The 13,771-nt window shown below is 35.0% G+C and overlaps 1 protein-coding gene across 3 annotated transcripts in view; it reads right to left on the bottom strand.

Annotated features, from left to right (window-relative positions):
* LOC131064396 (uncharacterized) overlaps window positions 1-13,771 on the bottom strand; it is a 375,046-nt gene that overhangs the window by 237,915 nt on the left and 123,360 nt on the right. The gene's annotated exons all lie outside the window — the stretch shown is intronic.

The following is a 13,771-nucleotide window of genomic DNA, read 5'->3' as shown; positions in this document are numbered from 1 at the left end:
CATTCCCATCATAATCCTAAACCCTAATAGAACCTCTCTCATTTAATTCACTTTTCTCTTCTCATGCTTGGGGGACACATCTTGGCCTAGGATTCATACTTCTCTCAAAAGGACAAAATTGCCTCAAAACACCGGCGAAACCAGCAAAAGAAAGAGGGTCCCTAGATTGGGAAGATATTTTGAGCAAAGGATGGTTCTATGTGGAGTTGGAGTCACTCGAGAGGATATTTCCAGCCTTGAACATAAGCATATTTGTTGTTTTGGATGATGATTTCCTGTGTTGCAGCAGTTGTTCATCTTCTTGGATGCTGATTTTCCTGAAATCAGATCTCAAGTCAATCATTTCAGACTTGGTGGACTGCTAGTGTACTCTTTTTCAAACTTCACAGTCTCTTGGCAGGACGGGTTTATGGTCTCAAATGAGAGGTATGGCGAGTTGCGGCAATCGGTATCCGTGCATGGGAAGTGTTCAAGCTCTAACTAGTGGTTATATTTATGCCTTCTCTTCTACTTATGATTGTGAAAACAAATCTTTGCTTTCTTTGATTCATCATTCTGAGATGCTTGGAGTGGGAACTGTAAGAGATTTCAGAAGTTGTATCAGAATAATTCAATTGAGGCCTACAAGATTCATGTGGAGTTATGAAAATGAGTTTGTTGAGCTCCTGCAAAGGATTGGTTTCCTCCTTGCAGGAAGATTTGGAGAAGTCACATTTACAGTCATGGCTCTTCTTGACACCTTGGGGAGATATGTTGTGCAGTTTGATTGTGAGTTGAGTAGACTTTATTTCCTCTTGCCCAGGCTTGTGATAGACAATGGCATTGTTGATACTGATTACTCAGAGCTTTATGGGCATGAGATGCTGCATGATATTGATCTCAGTCCTTCAAGATTTTTCACTCTGAGCATCATGGATGGTAACATTTTGGAGTTACAAGGGAAGTTAGTGCAGTTTTGGCGTGATGTTTTCACTGATGTGATCAAAGTGGCATAGCATCGGCATGGTGGGTTCTTCCAAAGACAGACATGGGACCTTGGGATCGTACTTGCTTTGGTGTGGATCAATTTAAAATTTTTTGGAGTTGTGGTGGCATTGCTCGAGGACAAGCAAGTTTGGGAAGGGCGGACTGTAATTTCCCCTTTTCTGCTCTAGTTTCTTTTGGGGACTGCTGGCCAATTCCAAGACCCGTTGGTCAGTCAAAAGCAAAATTAGGGTTTCCTATTTTCTAGGAGGATGTTTCAGCATTTTTGGTGGCTTGCATATTGGAATTTTACAGTTCTGATTCTGGATTCCTTCTAGGTTTTTAGAAAGCTTCGCAATGGTGTCACATGCAACTAAATTTCAGGATTTTTCCGAACTTCTATTTTTAGTAAGTGGAGGTGAGGACAACTTACTTTTCTAGGTTTTTTATGGGTTTTCAGAGAGCCTCGCGATGGAGTGACATGCAAATGTATCTAAAGACTTTTCAAGACTTACCATTTTTAGAAAGTTGTGACAGCTGCTCAATATGTGGTTAAATTGCATTTGGACACACTTACTATTTTTAGCAGTATGCTATTTTTAGTAAGTGTTATTTTTAGTAAGTGACAGTTGCTTCCCAGTTTGTGCCCTAACGAAATTTGGAGACACTTACTATTTTTAGGGTTTTGGGTTGAGCCAGTGCAACACAAGCTATTTATGGCAGTCCATCTTGGCATGATGATCTAGAGATTCGGTTCTATTTTTGGCAGGCAAATTGAATTCAGCTTCTTCAGCTTGATTAAATGATCAAATGGACCTAGTCATTTATAAATTAAATAACTTAAGCTATTTCTACTTTTTGGGGGCGTCCATCTTAAAAATATTTTATTAAAGATTTAATCTTTAAAAATGTGTAAACACGTGCTTATATTGGCTGATTCCTTGTTGAGGAAAAATGTTTTATTAAGTGAAATGTTAGCTAAGGCATAATGGACTCCTAAGGGAGAAATAAGTTAATTTTGCAATATATTTCACTTATTCATATTGAACGCCTAAGGAGGAATAAGCTGATTTTATAATATAATGTAGTTTATCACCTTTGGACGCCACATTATGCTTTATTGATATTTTTATAAAGTATATTTGCCTCTTAGTAAAGGTAGATTTGGGGAAAAGGAGAAATGAAATGTAAATTTCAAAATAATACGAAGTGAAAGTGCATTTGGGTTTGGCATCCATTTGGAGGGAATGTGAATTTGAATTTCGAGAAACAAAAAGCTATAAATAAGAGTGTTGAGCTCTTGTTTTGGTATCCATTATTGCTTTGATATCGAAGTGCTGCCAAAATGTTGTCAGACTCTTACTTCGAGGAATGCATACCTCCTAGTGCCTTAGTTTCGTGTTTGAGAGATAGCACCTAGCTGAATGTATGACTGTTTCTCATCCAGAGGAGCAGATTGGCCTCAACGTAGTGAAGATTTGTGTGGATTTCAGAGTGTTCTTGTTGCTGGTCGCAGAGTGTGCTGAAGTAGATTCTTGGTTGCAGGTCTCAGTGTGTCATTCTTCTCGTTCTGGGTATTTCTTCTATCTCTTTTTGTGGTTTGGGCGATTCATTTTGTGAGTTTGTAGAGTCTAAAATGGTGTTTGGGACTTTATTTTTGAAAAATCATACCCTAGCTGGCCGTACCATGTGGCTGAGTGCTTTGGGATGCGTGCATAAATTATTGGGGTCAGTTTGCCATGTTTCGTTGCCCTAGGATTGATCGCCTACCTCCTAGTGATCACGTAATGTCCCTCCTCAATTCTGGTATAAATTTTCAGTTTTAACCACCTTAAGAATTGCGTCAAACACTAGTCTTACAAATGCCTATCTTGCTGTTCTCAATTCAGTTTGTTATAGGTACATTGATCACTAAAAACTTAATGAAGATCATTCGTTAATAATCTGAAAATGAAGAGTATTGGCCAATATAGAATATAGACAGCAACTAACATAATTGGAAGCTCATAAACATGAATGACTAAGGTCTGACATTATGTCAAATGGATGGCATACAACTTCAGAATTCAACCTTGTAAACTGCAGTCCTATACTTTGATCCTCATTCATTTAATGGCTCAATGATCATTACAAACACTAGTACACATGGTCTGAAAATCATAACTAATTCTCAGAATTTCTGAGGACAAACAGCATTCATATAACTCATGCAAGTAACTGAAAATTACAATGAAAAAGATGCCTTAGGAACCTGATGTAAATTCACCAAAGTATAGCAATGAAGATACAAGCAATATCCACTGACTATGACCTTCCAATGTGCCAAATCGACCAAGTCTAGTGCCGTCCCTGGTGCTGCCAATGGTGGGACTGAGAACCAAATTACATCTGCACACGAAATGTCCAAAGCCAAACTGATCGGTTTCTTCTCCAATGAAAGCGCTACATTCAACAAGAATGACTCAAGGGCCGAACCATGTAAGATCAACCCAAGATCGAGGGTTCTAGTGCCATGAACCTGCTCAGACCTGATTTGCAAATGCTCCCCAATCCATCACCGAAATGCCATACAAAATATTAAGAAGACGATGCCTTAACCCCCAATTGACATTGCTGGCCTTAAATGTCGAAATTGATGCATGATGAAGATGTGTGAACAAAATCGTGGAGGTAGAAGTCTGCAACCAAGGTGACAAAAGCAATAATGTAGTTTGATCTGCCCTCAAAAATAATAAATAAAATCGCTATCCTCCTTAGACCAAGTCGCTGACCTCCTATGTGAAGATTGGCATCCAACAAGCCCACAATGGCAAAATCGTGGCTAATGATAATCTGAAGCAAACTCCCCACTGTTATGCCTGATATAAAAACTCCTTAACCTCGATATGAGAAGCTGAGTGCTTCTCACTCACAAAGCAACCCTTCAAAGGGTCTTTCACCTCCTCAGTTATGCTGATCAAAGGGAGGTATCGTTCCCTAGGATCTATTATGTGGACAACATTCGACTCCACAACTCAAAACAAGAGATAACCAAACAACTGATGCCTGATCATGAATCACCCTCTTCTATTTATCATTTTCATAACCCATCATAAGATTCCTTCTAGAAGAGGGTAGGTACACTTTATTATTTATTGACTTTTAATTATTTTTATGTTATACTTTAGTCACTTTATTAATTTAATAAAATATAAAGTCATCTCACGTGTGATTTTAAATAAATATAATGACAACTTATATAATATTAAATTAAATAATTTTCCCCATTATTTCTCCTCAAACAATTCCAGGCTAAAATCAGGGACATTACACATCATATGCTTTCAGTTTCATGTCATTTGGTTAAGAATTGGGCAAGTTGTGAGTGTTTTAGTGGGATTTGGTGTTGCTGATCTGTGTGTTTTCAGCATGCTGGGAGTATATCAGATTTAGAGTTTTTCCAATTTGGAGTGTCTTCTTGAGTGGAGTTGGTTTTAGGGTGTGTGGGTCCTTTGGTGTGGAGAGAAAGATCTTGGTAATTGTTTGCAGATGTTGGTTCTTCGTTCTTATCTTCTATGACTCATATTGTAATGTTGGTAGTAGTACTAACAGCAATTTCTATTGATCTTTCTTAGACCCACTGCAAAGTGGAAGAGGCTGGCCTTGCCGCCTATCTTTTGGATAGTGATTTCTCTTAATTTGTAATCCATATTGTGCATTGTAAAGATGGTTCATAGTACTAACAGCTATCTAAATTGGATTATTGCTCTTGGTCCTACTACATAATTGGAAGATGCTGGCTTTGCCGCCTGCTTTGAATATTATAATACTGTCCTCCCACTACATAAGTTGTAGAGTTGATTTGTAATTTCATTTCTAGTCCTCCCACTAGATAAGCAGTTGAGTGATTGCTACTTCAGTTTCTTGGCTGGTTTACCACCAAGTGATCTTTCAGTATTCTCATTATCCCGCTAAAAAGTGGAAGGGGCTGACTTGCCGCCCAAGTATTCTAATCAATTTCAGTTTCTTGCATCTAGCAATCCCCTCAACACTCTATGCTCTCACCCTCCCAGATTGGGCTCTCGGTGATCAAAAGGTGGAAAGGGTTACTTTCAGCAGTATTGGAATTTCATTTTCTAACCCTAACGAGTGTTTGTTTTGATTGTAAACTAAAACAATTGAAAAAAATTAAGGGGGATATTAAATTTTTGACCCAATGAATGTGTTGTCCACTTGTTAGAGCCATCAAAAGTGGGTATTGGAAACTTTCCCAACATTCACTACAAGTCTTAATTGTGTGTACCCCTTTCTTTCTTGAGTCTATTCCTCAACTTTAGCTAGCAAAACTCAATCAATGACATAGCGACATTAGATTCATCTCCTAATGGGTGGTACTCTTGCAAATATTCAAGTAACTTTTTGCACCATTCTATTATCCGTCATTAACATCCAAAACTTCCAATCTATTTAGAAAAGAAGGCATCAATGGTCTTGTTGCTGATCCAATAACTATTCTAGTATTGTAAGTTCAGTTGTTTACAAAATTACTTGCTTCCCCATTGTTATTGTGATCAGCTTTTGCCATATTCATATTCTACAACATTTGTGTCGATAAATTGGCCAATTGTGGCTTTCCTCAAGAAGGATCATTGAGTATTTTCTACATGCCATTTCCTTCATTCCTCTTTCACTATCTACCATGATTTCTTCAACATATAAATTTATAAATGGAAATATTTCTTCTGGATTTTCCAAAAAATCATTTTGCCCTATTCTAAGATTCCTCATATAGTACTTGTTGACTCTTTCACTAGGCTACATATGAATTGTATATGCAACAATCTATTAAATTTCTAAAATGCTAGCAGGAAAACTAGCTTTATTACCACTATAATGTACTAGGGTAAAAAAATTTGTGTTTTGACAAATGTTTGAAAAAGCACTATAATATTCTAACTATTTTGTGCATTTTTGCAAGTGTTTGACAAAATGGCAATAGAGATAATAATGCACCAATAGATGCTCCATTCACAGGAACATTGTAGGAATAACAATATCTATTTAACTATGAAATTAGATATTATATTATTCTGAAATTTGGACACAAATCTACTAATTCAACAACTAGATGTAATTACACACACACATACTTATAACAAAAAATAAATAGAAATTGTGACCTTCAAGTTGAAGTTGATAGTGAATTGAATTCCATTGAAAATTCACAATTTAACATTAATATATAGCAAAATTTAGAACTTACATCATAGACTACCCATTGTGAGTTGTACGACCGTATCTTTCCTTCACCAAGAATTGCAACCACCCCTTAATATAATATTTGATTCTAGAGGAAGGTGCAGCTGAGGTAATAATCACCCAAGGTCTTCGAAATATGAATCAATTCCATCCTTTAATTCACACTGTAAATAAATTCTTAGGAGTAAATGATATAGCCAATAATTGGCCTACTCCTTATGCAATTAAATGGTATCACTAGTCTTACAAGGTCCTGCAAACTATGAAATCCATTCCATTCGTGTGATTTGTAAATATGTCCAATAAATATTTAATTCACTTCACAACAAATCTAATATAATATTTTGGTTATCCAAAATATAACTCCAATCAAGGTAGGCACACAAATATCAATTATTATTTGCCATGCAAATATTTTCAATACACCTTCAATATGCAACTTCCCCAAACACCAAAAAACACTTAGAAATAATCTCTAACTCTTCAACACAAGTTGTTAGAGTGGACAGGGGTATTACCTATTCAGTTTCCCCATTATAGAGTGAACAAGGCACATTATCTAAATAGTTATTAGTTAGGTCCTATTCACACATGTTCACATGTTAAGTTTACTTAATGAAAATACGCCTCTCTAGAAGGTACTAATTCTCATGTGATCATATCACTGGTTGTCTCATGTCATGGGACTAAGACACTTGTCATGATCTTGTCTAATCCTACACCTCAATCTTGCCTTTATAAGCAAGGCCCCATATGTACATTATGTATCAATTGTATCAATATAATCATTTTGCATCCATTATTGCAAATCTATGCTCTTTCTTTTTTTTTCTCTTGTACAAAGAAGTTTTGGTTCGAGGTGATCCTTTGAGCTTGAGTCCTTCAGTGACTCTAAAACAAATCTCCACAAATTCCAAACATTAATTAAGTATACTTGTGAATCCTATATGAATCCACTCATAAATTGGCTAGGAGTGTTTCCATCCTCACAACCAATCTTTGGCATAGGGGTCTCATCATAGGGATGAAAGATGAATATTTGTTCAATTTCCAAAGCTGGCATTTGAAAAATAAAATGCCAAGAATGATATTCTCTTCTCAAACTCTTTTTTATAACCCCTTTCAATATTTGAAATAGTATATTTTTATTTGCCTCTCAAAATGACATTTGATATTTCTTTTTAATTTAAATTAACATTTGGGCCCCCAAAAAGTTACTTTTATTAAGTTGTCCAACTTTAATAAAATAATCAATTAAATATAAGTTTCTCATAAAATGAGTGACTTTAAAGTTTAAACTTTAGACAACTTAATGTATTTATTACTTTTTCCCTTACCACATCCCTATTAACCCATAGGAACTAAAATACATTAAGGGTCTCCACTAATTGATTACATCTACGAAGGGAGTTTTACATGATAAACCTTCCATATCCACATACAATACTAATGTAAAAATATTATCTAACAACTATGCCTTCTTTAGATTTACAAATGTAAAATCACAAGCTATTCTAGTGGAGAACCGCATAGAGCGCCAAAGTACACATTATATTATGAATGCTAAGAGCATATACAAATCTGATTTTTATACTCAGCAAGCCCTCCTGAAAATAATTAATTTATTGTTGCAATCACAACCAATTTTCATACCTGAATATAAATGTTGGATCATGCATACAACAAATTGGTATCTTTGCAGGGATGTGGAAAGCACCCAAACATGGTGTAGAAGACTTAGATTGTTATGATTCCTTATGAAAACTAGCACAACAGACTTAAAGGGTGTTATGGTGGCAGGCACTAACACAAATGATGTGATTCCTCAAGGTTTTGAACAGAAATAGACTCCAGTTAATTCCAATCTCTGATATAAATAATAGAGAAACAGATAACAAAGAGCGTTGTGACAACAATCACATGGAATGGAGAAAATATGGTGCAACAGGCATTACAGCTACAGATCCCACCGTTCAGTCTTTGTCCCATCCGAAGCATGCACTCCGACAATGTAATAATTCCCTTTTCTATAAGATACGATTTGCCTTGCTAAGCGGTATAGGTCTCACTTGGTAGAGTTCGTCTCCTTTTTATACTACAAAGGCAATAGAAATGTATACGGCAATGTGTACAACCTTAGACTAAACAATGATATGAACTGCTGAAGATACTAGGTGCAGCTATTGGTAAGTTACAATTGCTTTCACTACTACCATTGATGCTCTCTGTCCTTCATACAGAAGTACCAATAATATACGTTTCCCTCAAATCTAGTCAATAACTTCACAATATGCATCCTCTTCCATGTAAAACTCAGCCAGAAAAAATAACAGCAAGGAAATAAAGTTACGTAGGTAATAACATGAAATGAGCACAAAATCAACTAAAACATATAAGAGAACAACAAATTTTATTGATGTCATCAAAACCACAGGTATACAAGTTTGATATAAAATTCTCTATTGGAATTGAAATACTAAAACACACCACACCACATTGAAGTTGGAAAAATGAAGTAGCTGGAATCCACACCACTCAACTGAACACGCTAAAAAACTTCCAAACAACATGCTTAGAAAATATATAAAACTCTGCAATCAGCTTCAATGTAATCTATAAGTGGAATGACCTCTACAAACAAGAGCGCCTTTGTTCTCTACCTGCCTGGAAATCAAAGGATTTTCATCCTTCAGTCACTTGCACACCAAGGATTTTGTCCTCAAGAGAAGATATATTAACACAAGGTCCAAGCTATTGGATAAATTAAATATTCAGAATGTTCTTTCCCTTGAGCCCAACAAAACTTTTTAAAGGCTCTTTGAGGAAATATAATATTATTTTCCTTTTTTCCCTTTTCTCTCCAAAACTTATTTTTATAAGAGCTTTTTAATAAACATTACTTCTGGCCCCTTTTGCTAACGAACTTTATGAATTCCACTCTTTAACATTGTATTAGACATCTTTTTAAATAAAATAATATTAAGTTGCCCTTTTAATAAAATAAAGTCACTAGGACAACTTAAAATATATTTTTATTATTTCTTTAATCAAAAAAAGGTGACATGACATATTGGTCTTTTGATCTATTTTGCTTTCCTGTAGTCTCTTTATCTTGGCTCTTGGGTGGCTTCCATAGCCAGATCTTATACTTTTGTCTTGGTGGTTATCCTTTTTGAATTTAAACAAACCATGCCAGTTTGAATGGGGCACCGAACCTGCCAAAGAGCTAGTTCTCTTCTTAGGATTTTAAACTATTTATTCCAATCTATCTCCCTTTTTTTTATTGTCTTGCAATATAATTTGCCCTAGAAGAATAATGTAGTTTACATTGTGTTAGAACTCCAATTTGACACTACCAATCCTGATGCCTCCAACTCGATGTAATGGACCATCAATGAACCTTGCACCCTACTCATCTTAGCAATTGAGCTTGAGCATTCATCCACTTATAAATCAGCAGTTGGTCACCTAACTTTGTTGGGTAGTGATGTAGGTATTTTACAATTACACGCATTAACTTAGTTTAGCAAGCTAGCTTAAGTTATAATGCAAAAAAATAAATGTGGACAATTCATAATAGCCACTGATGCAGTACAAGGTCAGACTCACATAAGCAACCACAACATATAATGCTCCTACAACAAAACACTTACACACAAATCATTTTAGGCATATTGAGCATTCTCCAGTATTGGTCTCTACAAGACTTAAGCCCTTCACACCAGTGAAGCATAAATCGGGAAAGAATCGGATTAATCAGGAAAAATCGTGAAACTTTTCGAATGCCGATTTTTCCCCAAAAAAAAATCGAAATAATCATTGACCAACACCTTTGACCATTTTCCTTGACAAATTTTGAGGATTTGCAGATTTTAACACAGTGATTCTAGGCCAATTTGAAGATCTGGTTCGTGTTGGGCCCATGAAAAACCCTAAACGATTCTTCACGAATTTCTTCCATTGCCCTCGATAATGATGACTGTTGTTGAGCCAAACCAACTCTTCCACGGTTCCACCCACCTGTGGAATGCTCTCGACAATGCCCTCAATCTATTTTTGATGATTTGATTTGTACCGGCCATTGATTTGTTTTCGGCAATTTGATTTTTACCTGCCATCAATCTTTTTATTTTTGATATATAATATAATTGTTATTATTCTATAATATATTATAGTATAATAACTATAATATAATAATAATAATATATTATTTTATATTAATATATTATTATTACATTAAAATTATAGTATTAGAATACACTATAATAGTATAATGACTATTGTCTTCAGACATGTAGTGTCGCAGTTAAAACACTTCGTTGGTGAAGCGGCCACCAAGGTTCAAACCCCTACTGGGCCATTGTGCTCGCAGGCCTTGTGTCTTTGCTGTGCCATTGTGCTCGCGGGTTTGAACAAGTGAAATGTGCGGATGAGGTCCCCTGGTTGTGGCCTCACCGGTTCATAGCTCCAGGTCAAAAGCATTTCACGTGGAGCCGGAGAGCGTGTCATGCTAGCGTCGCCGGTCACGTTAAAAAGTTTACTAGGCATTATTTAAAATAAAAATAAAAATAGTATAATGATTGTAGTATTAATATATCATTATATTAATATATTATTATATTATTAACATTAATATTATAATAGTATATGAATATAATAATATATTAAAAATATTATTATAGTCGTACATTAATATAATAATATATTAATATCATAATAATAAAATAATTATTGTATTATTATGGTATTAATATATTATTATAATAATATACTATTATAATATTAATATATTATTATTACATTATAATTATTATGCTATAATATACTATAAAATTATAATGATTAAAGTATGAAAATATCATTATAGTAATACTATTGTAATTATATACTATTATAATAAAAAATATGTTAATTTTTTTATTATATTAATATAATAATTATAATATAATAGTATATTATTATAATAAAAATAATAATATTATAATTCCTGATTTTTTCACGATTTTTTCAAAAAATCTTATACTTTTGTTTTGCCAATTAGTTCTCCAAATGATTAATGCTTCTTTGCAGTCCACACTAAGGCCTGGACACTCCCATGTTAGAATAACAACTTGGGGCTGTGTGTACATACTGATGGTAGGCCTGAGACTTCACAACAAATCTCCATTTTTTTTGGTCTTCAAATTTCAATTTCCCTCTTTGTGTGTGGTTCAATTCCCTGCAAGTAGGGCTGTCTTTAAGTTGACAAAGGAACCAAACTCAATGTTCCTAAAGAATCCTATACCTTGGACTTGGTTTGGGGGGGGAACTCTACACAAATGGGTACACTTTTATTTTACTTTCCAATACTGAAAGGATTCTATAAAGTCAATGATACAGTATGGACATGACTGGCTTTAGGACTGGTATTAGGACTGTGACAGTCAGGTGTTTAGGACAGTCAACAATATCAACCAAGAGATTTCAACAATACCCTCAAGGCTTCCAATCTCCTTGTCTACTGTTGTGAGGGGATCTTTCACTAGACACTTCCCATCCAATATTTCAATCCAAACTTCATTTAATAGGTGCTGTCTCAGGCTTCATTATGACTCTCACAGTCAGCAGCATACCTCTAGGACAGTCATTCTCCCAATTGTCCTTATTTGATGGAATTGAATCAAACCTCATAGGTTTGTGTCTTGGGATTCCACACCCTTCTCAACACCCATCACACAAAATAGACCACCCTTTCAATTGTTTTATGTCTTGTTTACTCTATTCTGCTGTCTCAGAGGTCTGATACATGGTGATTATCAGACCAATCAATCAAATCTAGCACGTGCCTCAAGGATTTTGGAGACCTGCAAGAAAAACAAATGCAAATACATATTTACAAGGGTCATCCCACGCAATGGTATGAGTTTTTAACGTGGGAATGACCAAGAATTCATTATTTTACTGCCAATGGATATCCTTGACTATGGTTTTGACAGTTTTTACAAAAGCAAGTATAACTTTATCAAAACACAATGAATTTAGATGAAACCAAAGCCAAAATTTAGGGGATTCACCCCCCTTTCACATTCAACAAGTTTCAGATGAAGGCATGAAGTTTTTCAAGGTAAACAAACAGTAAGAACGGACTGCAACGTGTTAGAATGCATAAAACTCACTACTTTCATTAAGAAATTGTCTCCAAAAACCACTTCCAACCCTTGGATGGTGTGTACCAGTCCTATTTATGCCTATCCAAGTGGTTTACAATCAACAACCACCCAAAACTAACTTCCCAACCACATTTTCAAAAGTTGTTACAAAAATGCAAAAGTTGTCATGACAAAATGACAACTTTTTGCAACTTTGACACATTTTGCCCAATGGGCCTCAACCTTGCACAATTAGGTCCCAATACACCAAAATGGCCTCAAATGGCCTTATTTTCACAAAAGAACACAAAATAAACAAGAAACTTAAATTTTAACCTTAATGGCCAAACCTAGGTCCCTAGGGTGCTCCTGTGCCAGCCACCTATAGTAGAACTTGAAATAAGTAATAATTAGCATTCTAGTCAGCTTCTAGTAAATTCCCTAATTGAAGTAAATGTTCAAATTAGATGACTAAGATCAATAAATAGTAAATTCATCCTATAGATTGACTCTCAAAACAAATTTACATCATTTTTCAAGATTCCATACTCCATGGCTTATAAAAAGGCGCCCATTTAATACAATGATAAGGTAAAATCATTTAATATTAGAAGCATTCTGTTTATATTATATTTGCACGTGTTTTAGTTAGGTCCTCTCAAATTGGAAAGAGTTTGTTTTGGGTGGTAATTTTGTGTTCATGGGGTCCTTGAGTGAATCCTATTAATGTATTCAATGGGTGGTACCCACATCAAAATTTATTTATCAGTTACATTTTGAAGAGGAGTTAATTGTATCTCTTGTTCTTCCTCCCCTTAAAACTCCTCAATTTACCATGTTTTAATTGTTTAGCCAATTTCTTTAACTTGTGTAATTACCCATTTCCTTGTTTGGTTCTCACATTAACATTCCACCAACTTTAACACTTTTTTTTTCATCCAGTCTCTCAATCTTAGTGTAATTACAAGTGGCTTCTTTGGCACCACTTCCTTGTAATAAGCCAATTCTTGTGAGTTATAGATAAAACTCATTATATTATACTTTGTTTCTCTACCTCCTCTCTCACTCTAGAGGCGACCTATGTACACTATCATACTTTCATTCATTCAGCTCCCTTTTCATGCTCTTAACATATTTGGTATACCAATATATCGATGTCAAACCAATTCAAAAAAAAGGGCATCAGCTGATCTACATATCTAATCCATGTAAGGTTATCATCTATTTCCTATGTAGCAACATGTGTCTCTTCGGATTCACATTGGAAGGAGTTGTTGATCATGATTACCCATGTATAAGTCAAGCCCCCTTTTAGTTCTTTCTCCTTATTAAAGTTGACTCTTGTTACTCAGCTTCGTATCCCATAAATTCATTTTCTCCTTTTAAGATTTTCAATGTTTGAGATTGGCCATCACTAGAGGATGTTAAAAGCTATAATAGGT

This window comes from Cryptomeria japonica, chromosome 5, assembly GCF_030272615.1.
Source record: "Cryptomeria japonica chromosome 5, Sugi_1.0, whole genome shotgun sequence".
Classification (NCBI taxonomy): Eukaryota; Viridiplantae; Streptophyta; class Pinopsida; order Cupressales; family Cupressaceae; genus Cryptomeria; species Cryptomeria japonica.
This window is presented reverse-complemented; position numbering and strand designations above follow the sequence as displayed.